At 37.8% G+C, this 12854-nt stretch overlaps 1 protein-coding gene across 7 annotated transcripts in view; it reads right to left on the bottom strand.

Annotated features, from left to right (window-relative positions):
• Positions 1 to 12854, bottom strand: part of Dock7 (dedicator of cytokinesis 7) — a 185533-nt gene that overhangs the window by 92729 nt on the left and 79950 nt on the right. The window lies entirely within an intron of this gene.

Genomic DNA, 12854 nt, shown 5'->3' with positions numbered 1-12854 from the left:
GGGCTGGAGAGATGGCTCAGTGGTTAAGAGCATTGCCTGCTCTTCCAAAGGTCCTGAGTTCAATTCCCAGCAACCACATGGTGGCTCACAACCATCTGTAATGAGGTCTGGTGCCCTCTTCTGGCCTGCAGACATATACACAGACAGAACATTGTATATATAATAAATAAATAAAAAAAAAAAAAAGAATTTAAGACAGTTCTAATTCTATTTATCTCCTCCAAACAGACACAAACAAGACAGACTTCACAATGTTTTTGATATGAATATGATCAAGATCTTTTGAAGAACAAATTGGCATATTATCAATCAAAACTATATTAAAGAAACTGGAGTAATGGCTCATTAGTAAAGTGCTGGTCATGCAAACAAGAGGACCTCAGTTCAAGCTCCAGAACCCACCAAAAGGTGGAAACATGCCTGGAATACCAGCACAGGGCAGGCAGAGACAGGAGGCCCTCAGGAGCCTGCCACTCTATCATTTGAGCCCTAGGTTCAGTGTGAAATCCTGTCTCAAAAATTAAGTTAGACATCAAATGATGAAGACACCCAAAGTGACCTCTGGCCTCCACATGCGAGGACATATACATGTGCACACACACACACACACACACACACACACACACACACACACTCGAGCATGTACATGCATATACAAACAAATATATATGTACATATATATGTGTATATTATAATACAAAAGATACAACCGCCAGGTAGTTACTATAAAATTATTATAATCTACCTGGTGTGTATTAGCTATCTTTCCAGTTCATAACTGTACGTCTTATACAATTTAACAGTTCCTGCTGTCAACATAAAGATGAAAAACCAAAGTCACATGAATAAAGGGCTAAAAAATGAAAGTTATTTTATGTGAAGACCACCACTCAGGGCTGATGATCAAAATTTTAATAACAAAAAGACCCTGAAAACCAACTGATAGGGTAATGGAAACAGGTCTAAGGTTTTTGGGAGCAGTATGGCAGTATATAACTTCATTTTTTTCCCCTGAACAGGGTTTCTCTGTAGCTTTGGATCCTGTCCTGGAACTCTCTCTGTAGACCAGGCTGGCCTCGAACTCACAGAAATCCACCTCCTGAGTGCTGGGAATATAGGTATGTACCATCACTGGCCAGCACTAATATATAACTTTTTAATGAACATATACTTTTTAAAGATTTATTTATTATGTACACAGTATTCTGTCTGTGTGTATATCTGCGTGCCAGAAGAAAACACCAGATCTCATTATAGATGGTTGAGAGCCACCATGTGGTTGCTGGGATTTGAACTCAGGACCTCTGAAGAGCAGCCTGTGCTCTTAACTTCTAAACCTTCACTTTTATAAACAATAATTAAAATGTACTATAAAAACATAAACTGTCCATCACAATGTTAAGCATCCCAAATAAAACAAAAGTTTGAAAATTCCAAGTCTGAACATTTGGAAAAGAAATTTTATTCCCTCTGAGAATCTCTAAATTTTTTAAATTTACTTTTATTTTTTTGAGATAGGATCTTACTATGTATCCTTGGCTGGCTTGGAACTCCCTATGTAGAGCAAGCTGACCTCAAACACACAGAAATCTATCTGCCTCTGTCTCTGTTTCAAGTGTGGAGTGCCATGCCTGGCTTTTTTTTTTTAAGTGAAACTTTCTAATTGTTATATCACAAGTCTAATGGTTGAATGTATACGTGTTCTTTAATATACTAAACAATACATTATTTCAAATATTGCATAAATTTACTCCACACACAATGTGTATACATCATAAATGAATTCCATTCTTAGATTTGGGTTCCAGTCCCCCAGGATATTTCATAATCAAATAACTACTCAAATAATTAAAGAATTTCAAAATATCGAGCAGTTGTAGTTTCAAGCATTTTGGTGAAAGGATATTAAATCTATGATGGACTGATTAATTAAATCATGATAACAAAAACATGAAGGGATACTATGGGATCACTTGACAATGCGTAGCAGTATTTACTGATATGGGAAGTGATACCCAAAAGTATGATGGATGAGGGAACAAGTGGGACAGAGATACTCGACTGCAGGGTATAGTGGCATTATCAAGTCTATGAAAAATCCAGTGTAGTAACTTACGTTGTGGAATGACAGCGAAGGGAAAGGCAAAAAAAGAGATAAAATTGTATTTCTAAATTACTAATATTGGTGGTCTTAGTTTTATCTATCTATCTATGGCATTTTTCAGACAAGGTTCCTCTGTGCAGCCCTGGCTAATCTGGAGGTAGCTCTTTAAACCAGGCTGGCCTAGAACTCACAGGAACTTCTGCCTCGCAAGTACTAGGATTAAAGGTGTGCGTCATATCTTTCTGCTTTAAACTTTTTTCCTTAGTGAAAAACAATAAAACTTTCTATGATAAAGGATAGGAATGACTTTGACAAAAAGCATCCATGAATATTAATGAAATAGAGAACAGTACTCAAAATATGACAAGTACACAGCTGTTAATTAACAAAAATGAGAAATCAAAGATGAGTACAACTAGCTAACTATAATATTTATTGATCGCCCCATAAACGTTATATAAAATGTTAAGCAATGGGAAGTCATAGTAAGATTTGAACTGATGACTGCGACGGTTCAGCACGGAAACACACTTGCTGTCAAGCCTGGTGGCTTCAGGTAGGAGTATTGACTACTACTAGTTGTCCTCTAACCCACAGTATGCAGGCGCGCGCGCACACACACATTGGAGACTGTGGACCACCAGATCCTGAATTTTTTGTAAGCAGCCTGCAGCTGCTCTGAGCACGAGACCCTAATGACAGGGGAGTGGGTTCTGATGAGTCTTCAGCTGAAAGATCCTGAGAGCTGGGACGTGGCCAGAGCCCTATATAAGCTGCCCCTGAGCACGACAAAGTGAGCATTCTTGGCACTCTTGTATCAAGGTTGACCCATGTCCCGTGTCTCTCTGTCTGCCTATGTGCGTGTGTTTTTAAGTCTCCAGGCCAGTTCCTGGCTCCTATAGTGCAGGAGTGCAGGAGCCACACACACACACATGTACAAATTTTTTTGAATAAATTTAAAAAATGTAAAGGGCCAATGAGATGTCTCCATGGGTAACAAGTTTCTTGGACAAGCCTGGCAGCCTAAATTGAATCCTAGAGCCCACAAAGGCATAGGAGACATGACTCCATAGAACTGTTCCCAGCCTGCCCCCACACTAATGATACATGCTTTAAAATATAGGTAATATTTAAAAGCCATTCCCTAGTCATAGGGACCATGTAGATTAGTGGGACAGAAATGCCTGTAAACAGACCAAAATAATGAGAGAGATGCAGAAGCTATAGAAGACAACTGTTTAGCTATGGACTTTCTTTTCTTCATTCTTTTCATTTACTTAGTTTTAAAAAAGGGTCTTGTGTAGCCCAAATATTCATTCACTCATTCAGTTAGGTAGACAGGTGAGGAGGTAGTTATTTTTGAGAAAGGGTCCCATGTAGCTCACACTGCCTTGACCTTACTATAGAGCTGAGATGGATTTTCAGCTTCTTGCTATTTCTTTTCTTTTCTTTTAATATTTATTTATTATGTATACAATATTCTGTTTGTGTGTATGCCTGCAGGCCAGAAGAGGGCACCAGACCCCTCTACAGATGGTTGTGAGCCACTATGTGGTTGCTGGGAATTGAACTCAGGACCTTTGGAAGAGCAGGCAATGCTCTTAACTGCTGAGCCATCTCTCCAGCCCCTTCTTGCTATTGCTTATGACAAGATAATCCAGGTTCTTACACATTTTCTTCACCAACCAAGAATCAAGCATTTCTCCAATGCGTTTTGGTTATTTTGAATAAAAAACTTTTTTCCAAATTGCAGTTTGAACACTAGTGAGTTTTCAAATTACAGTTTGAACACTCAGTGGAGAGTTAACCCTTACTTGTAGTTCATTTAAATATAAAAAGAATAGTGCTTCAACATGAAAAACATCTGCTGTCTCTGTCTCCAAAGTTCTGGGAATAAAGGCATGCACCACCACACCTGACAATATTGATGTTTTCAATCCAAATTAGGACTACAGTTATTTGTTTAATCTTTTCTACAGAACATCTATATATCATTTTTCCCATGCTAGGAACCATTCTTAAAGACACTGACTATGGAAGAATGAGAATATATCACTTCATCCAAGAATTTAAGTGACAAACTCCTCAGGAGGTGGAGGCAGACTGATCATGAGCACAAGGCTAACTCAGTCCACATAGAAAGTTTGAGTCTTGAAGGGGCTCTATCCGAGATCCTGGAAGGAAAAAGAGGGGAGGGAAAGGAGAAGGGGAGAGGACCCTCAGCATTTATTCACTGTTCTACTGCAAGGGTGGCGTCTGAAGAGCTCCACAGAAGAAGACAAGCCTGCAAGAACACTAAGAACTCTCATAGTGAAGTCGACGGGAAATGACAAGGAAATTAAACAAAGACAAAGGGAGATAAAATACTAGCATCAAATGCTAGAAAGTTCTCAGGCACACTGAGTCTGTACTCCTCCAGAACATTTCAAACTAGCAAGGATATGGCAGACAAAGGAGAAGTGTTCACTAGCCATTTAGAGGGGGAAAAGGACAAATATTTTACTTTACATGAAAATCAATCCTAGACGAATCAAAGGATTCCATTAACAAAACTATAAGAATATAAGAAAAGTGGGGGGAGGGGGAGAAGGGTGGGAGGAGGGGGAGGGAAATGGGAGGCTGGGAGGAGGTGGAAACTTTTTTTTCCTTTTCTCAATAAAAAAAAAGCAGCCAACCAAAACAAAAAAAAAAAAAAATAAGAATATAAGAAAAACTTTTTAAAAAGACTAGTGAGAGAAGGAATTTCTTAGCATAAATTACAAAAAATCATAAAAGACATACATTTTTAACTTCTCACAGAAAGTAGTACCATAAAAACAGGTGGAGAAACAAATGACAAACGGAAGAACACTATTTGTTACATATATGACAGAGTACTCCTAAAATCACCCAGAAACAAACAAACCGTGTAAAAACGCACATGTGCAGGAAATTCCCAGAGACAGGAACATAGATGCTAAAACAAACTAGATGTTGTTGGGGAGTCTTATTTTAAGGTGTGTGACTTTTGTTTATGTTGCATTTGTTTAACTCTGTGAAGCTGTGGTTGTTTTGCCTGTCTAAAACACCTGATGGTCCTAATAAAGAGCTGAACGGCAAATAGCAAGGCAGGAGCAAGGATAGATGGGGCTGGCAGACATAGAGTATAAATAGAAGTATACTATAGATTATAAATAGAAGAAGTGAGAGGAAGGACAAGAGAACAAGGGAGGAGGACGTGTCGGGACCAGTCACCCAGCCAGTCACGGAGTAAGAAGGAGAGTAAGGTACACAGGAGGAAGAAAGACAAGAGCCCAGAGGGAAAAGGTACATGGATTAATTTAAGAAAAGCCAGCAAGAAACAAGCCACGCCAAGGCCAGGCGAGTATAAGAAAGAATAAGCCTCCGTGTGTGATTTATTTGGGAGCTGGGTGGTGCTCCACCGCGCACGCTCACACACAAAAGAGCCAAAAAGCCAAGAAAGAGTAAGAGCAACAAGATGTATATATGCCCATTAGATTGAGCAAAACTGTCTTTTTCACAGAAAGTATACTGGTACGTATGTGAAGAAGAATCTCAGGAAAACAATCATAACTTACAAGTCTGTGCCTACAAAATATATTCCCCATAAATACAGAATATAGTTTCTATGTAGACCGTTTATAAAGCAGAAAATAACTGTGGATCACTAACAGGCATGATTAAACTAAGGTGTCTATAAATAGGAGCCAACATAAATAAAATATTGTTGAGTCCTTAAAAAGGACATGGAGATTTCACACTTTTAATCTCAATACTTTGGAGGCTGAGGCAGGAGGATTGAAAGTTCAAGATCAGCCTAGAACATATAACAAGATTGCCTCAATAGAAAAGAAAACAAAAGCTACAAGCAACCTATCATGTTACATCTAAAATTATTTCTACATAAATTCTGAAAGAAAGTGGTCATGGGCCACTGTAAGTGTATGTGACATGAATTGCATGTTCTGATTTCTGTTAGGATATATATATTTAGCTAGTTATTCAAAAAAATCTGGTATAGTCGGTAATAATAGAGCAGTCAAATTCTTTATTTTTATAGGTTTTAAAATACACAAGTTTGCAAAAAATAAAATCCAACAAACTATGCAGCACGAGTTCATGAGCGTGCATAGACACATACACAAACACACACACAGTTTTTGCTCAGTATGTGAGCACTCACCTTGAATATGTGAGGCACTGAATTCAACTGTAAACACATTGCCTCAAACTCTGGATCATAATATGATAGCTTCATTTGCTGTTTTTCAGCTTCCTGGGCTATCAAAATGCTATATAACACTCTCCTGAAGCTAAGCAGTGCTAGTAAACTGAGGCCCTTACTCAGACACGGGGTAACTATAATACAGAGGTGCTGTGCTATGATGGTTCAGCAGGTTAGCTGTGCTAGATGCATTTTCTACTTACAGAATTCTCAGGGAGAAACCTGACCATAAGTCAAAGAGCATGTCTACATAGGTAGCCCACTTTGTATTTCTTTTTTTAAAAAGATTTATTTATTCATTTATTATGTATACAGTGTTCTGTCTGCATGTGCATCTGCAGGCCAGAAGAGGGCGCCAGATATCATTACAGATGGTTGTGAGCCACCATGTGGTTGCTGGGAATTGAACTCAGGACCTTTGGAAGAGCAGGCAATGCTCTTAACTGCTGAGCCATCTCTCCAGCCCCTTCTTGCTATTGCTTATGACAAGATAATCCAGGTTCTTACACATTTTCTTCACCAACCAAGAATCAAGCATTTCTCCAATGCGTTTTGGTTATTTTGAATAAAAAACTTTTTTCCAAATTGCAGTTTGAACACTAGTGAGTTTTCAAATTACAGTTTGAACACTCAGTGGAGAGTTAACCCTTACTTGTAGTTCATTTAAATATAAAAAGAATAGTGCTTCAACATGAAAAACATCTGCTGTCTCTGTCTCCAAAGTTCTGGGAATAAAGGCATGCACCACCACACCTGACAATATTGATGTTTTCAATCCAAATTAGGACTACAGTTATTTGTTTAATCTTTTCTACAGAACATCTATATATCATTTTTCCCATGCTAGGAACCATTCTTAAAGACACTGACTATGGAAGAATGAGAATATATCACTTCATCCAAGAATTTAAGTGACAAACTCCTCAGGAGGTGGAGGCAGACTGATCATGAGCACAAGGCTAACTCAGTCCACATAGAAAGTTTGAGTCTTGAAGGGGCTCTATCCGAGATCCTGGAAGGAAAAAGAGGGGAGGGAAAGGAGAAGGGGAGAGGACCCTCAGCATTTATTCACTGTTCTACTGCAAGGGTGGCGTCTGAAGAGCTCCACAGAAGAAGACAAGCCTGCAAGAACACTAAGAACTCTCATAGTGAAGTCGACGGGAAATGACAAGGAAATTAAACAAAGACAAAGGGAGATAAAATACTAGCATCAAATGCTAGAAAGTTCTCAGGCACACTGAGTCTGTACTCCTCCAGAACATTTCAAACTAGCAAGGATATGGCAGACAAAGGAGAAGTGTTCACTAGCCATTTAGAGGGGGAAAAGGACAAATATTTTACTTTACATGAAAATCAATCCTAGACGAATCAAAGGATTCCATTAACAAAACTATAAGAATATAAGAAAAGTGGGGGGAGGGGGAGAAGGGTGGGAGGAGGGGGAGGGAAATGGGAGGCTGGGAGGAGGTGGAAACTTTTTTTTCCTTTTCTCAATAAAAAAAANTGTTCTGTCTGCATGTGCATCTGCAGGCCAGAAGAGGGCGCCAGATATCATTACAGATGGTTGTGAGCCACCATGTGGTTGCTGGGAATTGAACTCAGGACCTCTGGAAGAACAGCCAGTGCTCTTAGCCACTGAGCCATCTCTCCAGCCCCACTTTGTATTTCTTTAAAAAGAGTGTCATTTGTCCTGTCTAGTCTAGAAATTTCTATATAAATAAACATGAATGACTATGACACCCAGTCTCCACCTCCCAAGTGTTACTCTACAAGAAAGCACAGCCAAATGAACTCTGTCCCAAAACTCTAACCTTACATTGATGTGGGATTCCCTTCTGTATGCTTTGAATAAGCTTTATTACCACTGGTTAATAAAGAAGCTATTTCGGCCAATGGCTTAAGAGAGTAAAGCTAGGTAGGAAATCAGAACAGAGATATAGAAAATGTAGGTGGAGTCAAGGAGATGTCATGTAGCTGCCAAAGGAGACAGACAGCCAGAACCTTTACCCATAAGTCAAAAAAACATGCTGATACACAAATTAATAGGAAAGGGTTAAGAAATAAGAGCTAGCTAGAAATACACCTGAGTCATCAGCCAATGTTGTAATTAATACAGTTTCTATGTGATTATTCAGGTCTGGGCAGCCAGGAAACAAACAGTCTCCAATGACAAAATGGTGTCCACATTTTGGTGACAGATTCAGGCAAAAATAAACCTCTAAACTGGTAACAGTATGTTTAAAAATAGGCTTGAGAGAGAGGAAAGGAAGTATAGACAGTTATAAAAAGACAGTCATAGATTAAAGGAGTAAAGATAATAAAATAAATATTAAAAAGTAATAGAGTAGAAAAATAAGCCATGTAAAGATGAAAATACACAAAGAATCTGAATTGTGTATATTATTGTGTTTTCTTTAAATTTTTGACTGTTAATGAACTAAGTATAGACAGACATTTCATTGTACAAGTTGCTAAACTAAATTAACATATATTTTAAATGTATCTTGACTTCAAAATTTGAGTCTAAGGATATGTTACTTTGGAAAAGAGGTTCTGCTTTTGTTTCCACAGAGGATGAGAACCTGTGGATTCCATCCAGGCTAATGTGGTTTGATGAAATAAGACCCTCCCTCCCCCCAATGAAAGACCTCCTTAGTTTTCTGATAGTTTTCCTAAGTTACGATAAAAGATAAATAAGATATGAAACTTTAAACTCACAAAGATAAAATAGATAATAGTATATTTTCTTTAATTTTGCTAGATATGAACAGATTAAATATTGTAACTGTAATTTTTGCTTGATACCTATTTTGTTATATGTAATTTTACTGTTAAAGTTAAAACCTTCATTTTCATTTAGACAGAAAGGGGGAGATGATATGGGATTCCCCTCTGTATTCTGTGAATATGTTTTATTACCATTGGTTAATCAAGAAGCTGTTTTGGCCAATGGCTTAGCAGAGTAAAGCCAGGCAGGAAATCAGAACACAGATATATAGAGAGAATAGGTTGAGTCAAGGAGATGCCATATAGCCAAAGGAGAAAGGCGCCTAGAACCTTTACTGGTAAGCCACGGCCACATGGCAATACACAAGTTAACAGAAATGAGTTAATTTAAGATGTAAGACCTTGCTAGAAATACACCTGAGTCATCGATCAAACAGTGTTGTAAATTAATAGTTTCTGTGTGATTATTTGGGTCTGGGCGGCTGGGAAATCAATGAGTAGTCTCTGCTTATATTATGTCTCTATTAAACATCTATTTAATTGGTGCTGTTGTTCTGATCAGAGAAAGGGGGAGCGAATGTCTTATCTAACATTGTTCTTTTCTTCAGTTCACATTTCTATTTATCCATTTATATTTTTTCTCAGATATTTTTAAGCATTTCTAACAAACATATTACATTAGACTTCCATTTATCTACAAGGAAAGCATTTCAAAATCCAGGGGATCTAAAACCCTTTTCAGACCACTGCACACATGTAATATGTGCACGTGCGCACACATACACGCACACGTGCACACACACACAAGCAAAACATTAATAGACAAAAAAAAGGTTTTCTTAACTAGGCAAAATATTTTGTTTCTAATTTGAAATTCATTTTATCTTAATTCCTCGTAAGCTGGGAAAGCAAGTGGTCTCCGTGGTTCATGGAACATCAGCATGCTAAGGCTGGTCAGTGTCCTAGAATTCTATGTGGCTAGGAAAATTTGTATTTCCTAGAAATAGATTCTTAAACTGAGTTTGCTTAACAGTGTTTTATTTGTTTGACGTAAGTTTTTGTTTTTCTAAATGACTGGATATATTTGACCAGGGTTCTATTTAAAGGGCTCCATTCTGGGGACTGGAATGATGGCTCAGTGATTAAGAGCACTGGCTGCTCCTTCAAATGATCTGGGTTTGATTCCTAGCACTCACGTGGCAGCTTATAACAGTCTCTAGTTCAGTCCTAGGGGATCTGATGAGCATCTGCAGACACACATGCAGACAAACTACTCTCGAGCATAAAATAAAATAATTTCTTTCAAAAGGGGGCTCCTCTTCATAATCCCTTTTTTACAAGGAAGCTGCAATAGCAAAGCAGTCTGCATCTGCTACATACAAGTTTACACTTTGTTATATGTAAAAATCTTTTACCCATCCCATAAATATTTATTGTTCCTATAAGGCATAAGGCATTGTACAAAGGAGGTAGGATATAAATTAATAATCACCTAGCCAAAAAAAAAAAAAAACGGTTTATAGTGTAACAAAGTAGAGAGATTGGCTCATCATGCACCTTAACTAGGTGGATGTAATTCTGGGGTAAATAGTTTTAAACCACAAAGGCTGACAGCTTAGTCAAGAAAAGTTTCGAAATATGCCCCGTACAACCAAGGATCACTACCTTTTACCATGAAAGGAGAAAATGTGAATATTCAATCTAGTTCAACATACACTTTAATAATTCATGACACGCATCAGTGCACAGGACATTCAACTAATTAGCTTCCATATTTATTAGTAGAATTGTTTGGACATGTCTGTTTATTATTTACTTCCACCAAAAGTACTTACAAAACTCGGTAATACATACTTAAATAAAGATACACACAGGGTGGGCTGAGGAAATTGCTCAGAGGGAGAGTGCTCAACTTGTATGCTAAGGTCCTAGGTTTTCGAGGCACACCACCACCCACATATAATTCTAAAAATAAAAGAGAAAGTATGTACATATACACGATAATCAAAGGAGATATTTCCTTGCCAAGATTCAAGAGAACAAACCTCTTCAGCCTAGATATCAGCAAAATTCCCATGTCTGCATAATTGCACATCAGTTCTCACCAATAAACACTGTGAGCTATAACCACATTGTTTCTAATGACAAGGAATATCTGATACACGATATTTAGTGCCTACTACACAGCAAGCAGATGCCCGTGATTTAACTAACTTTAATTTTTTCACAACCCTAAATGAAGTATTATCTCCACTTGACAAAAGAGGAAACAGAGAAACCAAATAACGTGACCAATGGCGGAAAAGCTCAAGAGCAGCAGCCTCAGGATTCCACTTGGGGAGCTGTGCTCCAGAGTCATGTTCACAACCTCCATGTTAACCATGTCTCTAAAGAAACCATCAGAGTCAAACCCTTGATACTTAGTCACTCAACAACAACAACAAAAAACTCTATTTTATGCCAGGAATGGATATTTCTATGAATTAAATTTTAGAAATGGTGCAGTTTGTAAAATTTTATCTGACAACTTAATTTACAAATCTTTATATTACACAAGCATGGTTGGAAAGATGGTTCATTAGAGCAGAGCACTGATCACCCTTCCAGAGGACCCACATGGTGGCTCACAACCATCTGTGACTCCAGTTTGAGAGACTCCAATGTCATCTTACCTCGACGGCGGTACACAGGCATGAACAAAGGCAAAACAACTATACACATAAAATGTTTTAAACATTTTTAAAGTTATAGACATGATCCTGATGTGTGATGGTAAATGCCCATAATCTCAGCACTAAAGCAGAAGAATCACCACAAGTCTGAGGTTAGCCTGGGCTACAAAACAACACAAAGCTACAGATTACAAAGGACAATCATCCCAACAAATGAGGAAACTGCTGCATGGGGAAATTAAATAATTTGTTTAAGGCCAAAACACTAACTTTTAGAACCAGACAACAATGAGACTCCAGAACTCACACTCTTAATAATTTTACCACGTCAGCTTTCCCAAATGCTTTGTATTAATACTAAGGGTGATAATAGTGGTTGATGCAACAACCACCTATAGCTTAAGTGCTTACTATTTTTCTTTTTAACATCAACTGGAGACACTGGAACATTTACTCTTTAATATACTTTTAATCTTTGATGTTGTTAAATTTATAGTAACAAAATTGTTACTAAGATCACAAACTTCAGAAAAATATATATTGGGCAAATCTCCTCTGCCACTGGAGGCATTAGATTAATTCTAGTTTATATTCAGGTGATTATGAGTCTGCTGCTCCTTCACATGGAATAGAAACTATGACATAGAGACATGAAAACAACAGAAAGGGAGAGAAATGTCTTCACTGACAAGGTGTTGGGAATTTTGGGATGGCATACAAGAATGGCTAAGACATTTGGGGAGTAAAGACATTAACCAGTAGCCATCGTGACAAAACAGAGATATATAGTTACATGCTGGCAGACACGAAATACAAGCTACAGCAACCACAACCATAGCACAGCCACAGGACTGGGAAAGGTTTCACAAAAGGCTTTTGGGGAATGGTGGCTATTTGCAGAATAAACAAAGGAGAACTAGGGGTACATATAGTTAATTCTCAATTTTAATGACAACTTATCCATCAAAAGTTAAGGTTTATTTGTAAATCTCCTATAGAAAAAGAAATACTAAAATAAACTTTTAAAAAGTAGGTAGATACCTTAGTACTGAAAATATAATTCTTAACCTGGCAAATTTAACCAAACACCAATTTTTAAAATGACCTCCTGCTAGTTGCTCATTTC

Source organism: Alexandromys fortis, unplaced genomic scaffold (genome assembly GCF_014885135.2).
Source record: "Alexandromys fortis isolate MF-2015 unplaced genomic scaffold, M_Fortis_MF-2015_v1.1 scaffold_13, whole genome shotgun sequence".
Lineage (NCBI taxonomy): Eukaryota > Metazoa > Chordata > Mammalia > Rodentia > Cricetidae > Alexandromys > Alexandromys fortis.
This window is presented reverse-complemented; position numbering and strand designations above follow the sequence as displayed.